This window comes from Capra hircus, chromosome 18 (genome assembly GCF_001704415.2).
Source record: "Capra hircus breed San Clemente chromosome 18, ASM170441v1, whole genome shotgun sequence".
NCBI classification, from domain to species: domain Eukaryota; kingdom Metazoa; phylum Chordata; class Mammalia; order Artiodactyla; family Bovidae; genus Capra; species Capra hircus.
This window is the reverse complement of record NC_030825.1, coordinates 62,968,203-62,976,551: the sequence shown is the minus strand read 5'-3', so window position 1 is coordinate 62,976,551 and position 8,349 is coordinate 62,968,203. Positions and strand designations below refer to the sequence as shown.

Here is an 8,349-nt window from a genome sequence, read left to right as displayed (position 1 = left end):
GCACTATGTCTCCAGAAAGCTGGGGAAAAGATAAAAGCGATCATTTTACCATGATGACATGATCCGCTCTGTCTGATATTCTTCTCCTTTCTTAGGGTCTGCTTTCTGATGGTAACATAGCCGCCTTAGCTTTCTTGTGTTACTGTTAGCCCAGTGCATCTGTTCCCTTCCTTTCCCTTCCAGCTTACCTCTGTCCTATATTTCAAGGGCAGCACTGGACACAGTACACAGTCACCTGCCTTTCCTCCCCAGACAGCCATCTCTGCATTTTTCCTAAAAAGAAGCACAAGTAGGAGCTTTGCATGAGCAGGTTCATATTTTATTTCTTTCTCCAGTAGCTGCTTACATTGTTATACATTCTTTGTGAAATATCATCTTGCTGCACACTTACAAAGCATGCCCTTTTGGTATGTGTATCGTGGTCTGAAAAGAAAACTTAAAAACTATTCAGCATGTACGTCATTTGTCCACTGGCAATAAATATAGGTCCCTAAATGCATTGCACCTTCATTGTCCATAGAGGCTCAAAGTGCCCCTTGAACCAGAAGATTCCTCTAGCGGATGGAGGGACTCCACATGGCATCTGTGTCCTGTGGTTAAGATGATTCAGCAGCAGGGATGCTTGGGTGAGGAGTCTGGAAGGTGCAGGCTAGAAGCTGTTGCTCATTGTTCTCCTCCAGGCTGTGTCGGATCCTATAGCCAAAGTATATGGCAAATCCTAGTAGGGAAATGAGACAGTGAGAAGGGAAATAGGTGCTCTCCGTACTGATACACACTCATGTGCACGCTCGTGTGCATGCTCAGTTCCTCAGTCCTGACTGGCTCTTTTGTGACCCCACAGACCGTAGCCCTCCATGCTCCTCTGCCCATGGTATTCTCCAGTCAAGTGTACTGGAGTGGGTTGCTATTTCCTCCTCCAGGGATCCTCCTGACCCAGGGATTGAACCTGTGTCTCTTATATTTCCTGCATTGGCAGGTGGATTCTTTACCCCTGAGACACCAGGGAACCCCACACTTGCTCACTAGGTCTCCTATGAGGGTGTCTGACACAGTTTAGGGGAGTGGTGGTAGGAAGAAGATGGGGATCAGTCCATTGAGAGGTCTTTTAATCCCAGAAAACCACTTACCAATGGCATTCCAGACACTGAATTGGATCCAGGCTCCAGAGGTCATCTGCATCATCAGGGAAACGTTCACGAAGATGCTGACCAGCGGGAGGACAGGCAGAGCAGGGACCTGTGGGCAGAGTCAGGTCATCCCTGGACACAGCCCAGATGTCTGAAAGGGAGACCCGACCCACATGTGGGCAGGAAGACTCCAGCGCTTTTGAAGCCATGTGTTCAGTGCCTACTGAAGCTGGGTGTGTGAAGCACTGAGTGTGGGTCAGGGAAGGGTCTGTTGGCTTCAGCAATTTCCCATCTTCTCATGTCCAGCAAAGGATGTTTAGACCTCAAAGCAGGCAGACTTCATTCACTTAAGGTGGATAGTTTGGGCACAGAAGGTCACTTACTTTTAAAAATTAATTAATTTGGCTGTGTCGGAACCGAGTTGTGGACCAAGGGCTTCTCTAGTTCTGGTGTGTGGGCTTAGTTGCCCTGTGGCATGTCCTGGTTGGGTATTTGTTCCCTGACCTGGAATCTAACCCACATGCCCTGCATTGCAAGGTAGATTCTTAACCACTGGACCACCAGGGAAGTCCCTCGCCTACCCTGAATGGAAGAGCAGTGGGGTCCTGGGGCTGCCTCCAGATGATGACTGTGACCCCAGTGATGAACAGCAGCAGCACAGCCACTGTTGTGAGCACGGGGTCTCCAGAGAACAGCTGGCTGGGCCACTGGGCCAGGACCAGGCTCAGGATTATCAGCAGGAGAACGGCAAGGGTCAAGGTGGAGGAGAACAGGCTGGACCCAGAAGACAAAGATGTCAGGACCTCGGGTCACACCCCTCCTCAGGCTGCCCACATCAGGAGGGGCCATCATATCTCTACTACTTCTTGCCTGAAATAGACACCTATTTCCAACCCATCCTGTCAATTTCAGAATACCACCAAAAAGAAGTCCCACTGGTCACCAAACAGGAAGGCGTATCCATTGACAATCTGGCCAGATTTCTGGGTGGGGATGGTGCTGGGAGGGAACCACAGACTCTTTAGAATGTTTGAATTTCCTGCTTCAGATACAGGCTCTGGAGGATTTTGTTTAACTTCAGGCTTCACCTCAATTTCCTCCTCTGTTTTCTCCTTCTTGCTGCAATTCTGATCTGGCTGGTACGCGAGTGAAAGGATATTACGGCAGGATTGACAGCAGCCCCTATACTTATCCAATATCAGACAGTTAATCCAACTCTTTCCCAACTTCAGCAGATGCAGGACACGAAGCTAGAAGAATCTTAGCTCCTCTTGAGTCCATGACCCCCAGCCAAGGTGCAGTGGAGTCTCACCTGAGGGCAAGGACAGAAAGAACCACGAGGGAGTCAGCAAGCAGGGTCCCGATTGATAGGAGGTCCACCAGATCGCTGAACTCGAAGAGTAACGCCATGACTGCCAGGATGAGGGCACAGACAAGGTGGGGAAGGGAGTGAGAAACAGCCAGAAATATCCAAGGTAAGGAAATGATCAAACAAGGTTTTGTTTAGTCACCTGCAAAGATGCCAGAAGACATGATGGCCATAATGGGTATTCGGGTGCAGCCGTGGATCTGGAAAGTCCCCGAAAAAGGATTCCATCCTCTGCCATCACGCACATCCCCCGAGGCATGGGGAACATATCACCGAGGAGACTGGAAAAGAAAGCGGAAACGTGTATGAGGACATGGAGAGACGGGAAGGGAGGACCGGGGCTTCTGTTCCCTAGTCTACTTGGGTCAAGGTGTCCTTCCCACTTGTCTCTCAATCCCAAGGGCTGGGATACCTGAGCATCTGATAGTAGATGGGGAGAAAACCATGACTGCCGGGGTCCAGCCCCGGTGGATCCAGGGAATTTGAAGGGTGGACGGCGTTGGCGTGGAAAGACTTAGTTATTAATATAAGATTAGATTAAGAAACTATAGTGTAGTAGGATGATTAAGTGGAGGAAGAGGGATGAATAGCTTAGTTTACGCGGAAGACCAATAAAATTCCAGACAAGGAATTTGCACCATCTACGTTGGGCCACCGGCGCCCGCTTGAATATCTAAGGGTGCCTCGCCTTAGGCTCCCTTTCGCGTGGGTCTTAACAGCCAGGGCAAGTAAGTAGACCTGGCGAGCCTCCGCGCCCCAGATGGAAATTCAGCCTGAAATTAAAGTAAAGAGCAGAGAGAAGGAAAGGGAGAGAAGAAGAGAGAGAGACACGGAGGGAGCCAGATTCCCAAGAAACCAGGCCGAGAGACTAGTTCGCGAAACTGGTCCGAGAAACTGGTCCAAGAAGCTGGCCCCCATCCTTTATTGTTCAGAAGGCCTTTTATACTTTTGATTAAACATGGAGATCAATGGGTAACACAAAGTTATGTAGCGTTCGCAGCCCAGACTCTTTCTGTGTATCATTTTGTATACAAAAGGTCTCAGGTGATTTACATTATCTTCTGGCCAAGAGGCTTGTTAACACTTTTTGGCTCTCTTCCTTAATGAATGTTAATTTTGTTTCCCCTGAAGTGTTTTTCTTTAATCTGCATCTCCTTAAAGCATTAAAGTTACATCTCTATAGAACAAAGGTGCAGTGGGTTATAACAAAGAAGGTACTTAACTCAAAGATCTAATGTTGGTAATACCAGGTCTACTACTTGTTTTTCTATATACCAACTATATCTAAAAATAAAGGATATGAAAATTTGGCAGCAAGCATTGACTCAACAAATGAAACCTTTAATCAGTCCTATTCTAAAGATTTTGACTCTTCGGAAGCTCCTACATTCCTAGGATGTTTTAAGCTTCCTGTGCCTCCTGCGGTCAGGAGGCCTCAAACAATCACAGGCGCAGCTGTACGAGTGCTGCAGGCAGGCTAGAAAGCCATCAAAGGGGTATTTGGATTGAAACGCTCTTTCAAATGCAAAAGACTAAAGCCCTGAATTGACTTTTTCCAGAAAATGTCAGAAGAGTAGAAAAGCAGAGCACAGAAGCCGGCAGATTTTTGTTGGGGTACATGCTTAGGAATTTCCAGAGGGGCCCCTGAAGTCTGAGCACGCCTTGCGTATGTCAGTTTCCTTCCTCATGACCTTGTCACGGGCGGGATTCCTCACACTGGCTCCCGGCACATGACACTGACCTGGATGTAAGAACACAGAGGCTACCAACAGCCACGACATATCTGGCAGGGCCCCGCCCAACAAGGAGGAAAGCCTCTGGCCAGGGGCTCTCAGGACGGATCTGGCAGTAGGGCACCACGAGGGTGAGTGCTGCTGAGACACCAAAGCACACCACAAAGCAGATGAAGATCGTGATCATGGTGCTCACGGGGATGGACCGCTGAGGATTGAGGGCTTCTTCCCCTGCAGGAAGCAGGGATGTACTAGGTTAGGAAAACACAGGGAGCGAAAGCACAATACCCCCTCTCCTCTTGCACCATCAAAAGCAGCCGAACCTTCTACCAATCCCTATGCCCAAGGGCAGCCTAATCTGTGGCCAAACCTCTAATGGAAAGCACAGTGACTATATTACCTTTAGTGACAATGGCATCAAAATCAACAAATGTGTAGAAACACAGAGCTGCTCCCTGGAGAATCCCATCAAAGCCAAAAGGTGCAAACCCTCCAGAACCCAGAGGCCCCAGCCCACGGTGAGAGAAGGAATGAGGAAGAACATGGGTGAGGTGAGCTCAGCCATCCCTACTGGACTCTTCCCTTCATACCACAAGTGCTGGGCTCCAGGACCCCCATCACTTAGATCCATCAGCCCAGGTCTCTTTGGTAGTGGTTTAGTCACTAAGCCATGTCTGACTCTTCCAACCTCATGGACTCTAGCCTGCCAGGCTCCTCTGACCATGCAATTCTCCAGGCAAGAATCCTGGAGTGGGTTGCCACTCTTTAGTCCCCACCAGATTCCCAGACTTGCACCCTCTGACACACTAGTGTCACTAGTGTCACAAGTGAACCCTCCTAACCTAGAGGTACCACTGGATGCAGACGTGTTCAATGTGTAGTCCTGTTCTGTGAGCTTCCAGTTGCACAGGTCTCCCTTAATGAAGCCAGAGATGATGATGAAACTGAGAACCGAAACTCTGTTGTAAAGCAGGGTTGACTCAGGAGCTCCCAGAACCAGTTGTCCTGTGGGAAAGATGAAATATGAGACATCCAAAATGACCAAATCCATAGAGACAGAAAGCAGACCTGTGGCTACAGTGTCAGGAGGGCTGATGGTGGTGGATAGATGGACAGTGACTGCTCAGTGGGTGCAGGGTTTCCTTTGCTTGTGATGCAAATGTTTGGAACTAGATGCAGGTGATGGTTACACGACACTGTGAAGGTACTAAGTCCCTCTAAGTACACTTTAAGGTAGCTTGTTTCTTACTGCGGCCGTCATCTCACAGTAGACGTGTCTATCAAATCATCATGTGGTACACTTTAAACTTATACAATGTTGGATGTCAATTAACTCAACAAAATTGGGGAGAATAATTAAATGGTTAATTTTATGCTATGTAAATTTTCTCTCAATTAAAAAAAAGTTTGGTCTCAGTACAGAGGGAGAAACTTGTCAGTCTAAGTAAGTGCTTCTCAGCTGGGAGTGGTTTTGTTCCCCAAGGGCCTGTTGGCAATGTCTGGAGACATTCTCTTTGCTTTGTTGTGGGTTCCTTTTTGGCCATGCCATGGTTTGTAGGATCTCCATTCCCTTGCCACAGATGAACCTGGGCCATGGCGGCAAAATCCCAGAATCCTAACCACTAAACCACCAGATACACAGATGACACCGCCATGATGACAGAAGGTGAAGAGGAACTGAAGAGCCTATTGATGAAAGCGAAAGAGAAGAGGGAAAAGGCTGGCTTACAACTCAACATTCGAAAAATGAAGGTCATGGCATCCAGTCCCTTCACTTCAGGGCAAGTAGATAAGGAAACAATGGAAACAGTGAAAGACTTTCTTTTCTTGGGCTCCAAAACCACTGCAGACAGTGACTGCAGCCATGAAATTAAAAGACACTTGCTCCTTGGACGAAAAGGTGTGACCACGCTAGTCAGCATATTAATAAGTAGAGACATTACTTTGCCGACAAAGTTCCGTCTAGTCAAGGCTATGGTTTTTCCAGTAGTCATGTATGGATGTGAGAGTTGGACTATAAAGAAAGCTGAGCACCAAAGAATTGATGCTTTTGACCTGTGGTGCTGAAGAAGACTCTTGACAGTCCATTGGACAGCCAGGAAATCCAACCAGTCCATCCTAAAGGAAACCAGTCCTGACTATTTATTGGGAGCATTGATGCTGAAGCTGAAACTCCAATATTTTGGTCACTTGATGAACTGAACTGAACTGATGCAAAGAATCGACTCATTGGAAAAGACCCTGATGCTGGGAAAGATTGAAAGCGGGAGGAGAAGGGGACGGCAGAAGATGAGATGGCCGGACGGCATGACTAACTCGATGGACATGAGTTTGAACGGGCTCTGGGAGTTGGTGATGGACAGGGAAGCCTGGCGTGCTGCACCCCATGGGGTTGCACAGAGTTGGACACGACTGAGCCAGTGATCTGAGGTGAAGCCACCAAGAAACTCCCTGGAGACATTCTGATTGTCACAATTTGGGGGGTTGGTGTCACCCATATCTAATGAACATAGTTCATAGATGCTACGCATCCAACAATGATTAAATTAAGAAAACCCTACAGTGCACAGGTTAGCCCCCACACTGAAGGCTGTTCCAGCCTAGGAGATCAGTAATGCCAAGGGTGGGAAATAACAGTCTATGTCTTGTCTTCCTGTCTCTCATACCACAGACCATTTTTCCCAGTTCTAACTCCCCACCATGCTGCTCCCCCAAGCCTTCCCCACCCCTCATCCCCCTCCACACCCCACCCTTCCTGTCCCATCATGAAAATCTCCAGCTTACCAGTGAGAAGCAGTAACACGGCCAGTGCAACAAAATCGGTACGTGACCAGGAAGTAAGGCATATAAGGAGAGAAAGTTCCCTGGACACTACTCAAGTGACTTAGCAGCTTAGCAGCAATCCAAGTCTATGTCCCAACCACTAACGCTGAAGAAGCTGAAGTTGAACGATTCTATGAAGACTTACAAGACGTTTTAGAACAAACACCCAAAAAAGATGTCCTTTTCATTATAGGGGACTGGAATGCAAAAGTAGGAAGTCAAGACACACCTGGAAGTGAAGTGAAGTGAAGTGACTCAGTCATGTCTGACTCTTTGCGACCCCATGGATGGTAACTTACCAGGCTCTGCAGTCCATGGGATTTTCCAGGCCAAGAATACTGGAGTGAGCTGCCATTTCCTTCTCCAGGGGGATCTTCCCAAATGCAGGGGTCGAACCCGGGTCATCTGCATTTCAGACAGGATGCTTTACCATCTGAGCCACTAGGGAAGCCCCCAGAAACACCTGGAGTTAACAGGCAAATTTGGCCTAGGAATGCAGAATGAAGCAGGGCAAAGACAAATAGAGTTTTGCCAAGAAAATGCACGGGTCATAGCAAACACCCTCTTCCCAACAACACAGGAGAAGACTCTACCACATGGACATCGCCAGAATGGTCAACCCTGAAATCAGATTGATTATATTCTTTGCAGCCAAAGATGGAGAAGCTCTATACAGTCAACAAAAACAAGACCAGGAGCTGACTGTGGCTCGGATCATGAACTCCTTATTACCAAATTCAGACTTGAATTGAAGAAAATAGGGAAAACCACTAGGTCATTCAGGTATGACCTAAATCAAATCCTTTATGATTATACAGTGGAAGTGAGAAATAGATTTAAGGGAGTAGATCTGATAGATAGAGTGCTGATGAACTATGGACTGAAGTTCATGACATTGTACAGGAGACAGGGATCAAGACCATCCCCATGGAAAAGAAATGCAAAAAAGCAAAATGGCTGTCTGGGGAGGCCTTACAAATAGCTGTGAAACGAAAAATAAGTATGTATAGTATGCTTTGAAAAGTTTACTGAAAATTGCACAATGGTCCAGTCACTTTGTCCACTAGCAATAAATACAGGGCTTTAGATGCCTCCACCTTCACACTCCACTGAGGCTCACAGTGTCCCTTGCACCAGCAGATCCGCCAGGGCATGGAGGGATTCCATGCAGCATCTATGTCCTGTGGTTAAGATGAACTCAGCCCCAGGGGTGTTTTATGTCAAGAGTCTGGGAGGTGGAGGCTGGTGGCTGGTGGCTGTTGATGATTGTTCCCTGCCAGGCTGTATCGATCCATAT

At 47.7% G+C, this 8,349-nt stretch overlaps 1 pseudogene; it reads right to left on the bottom strand.

The window, feature by feature from the left end:
• Positions 333-8,349, bottom strand: part of LOC108633345 — a 54,520-nt pseudogene continuing 46,503 nt past the window's right edge.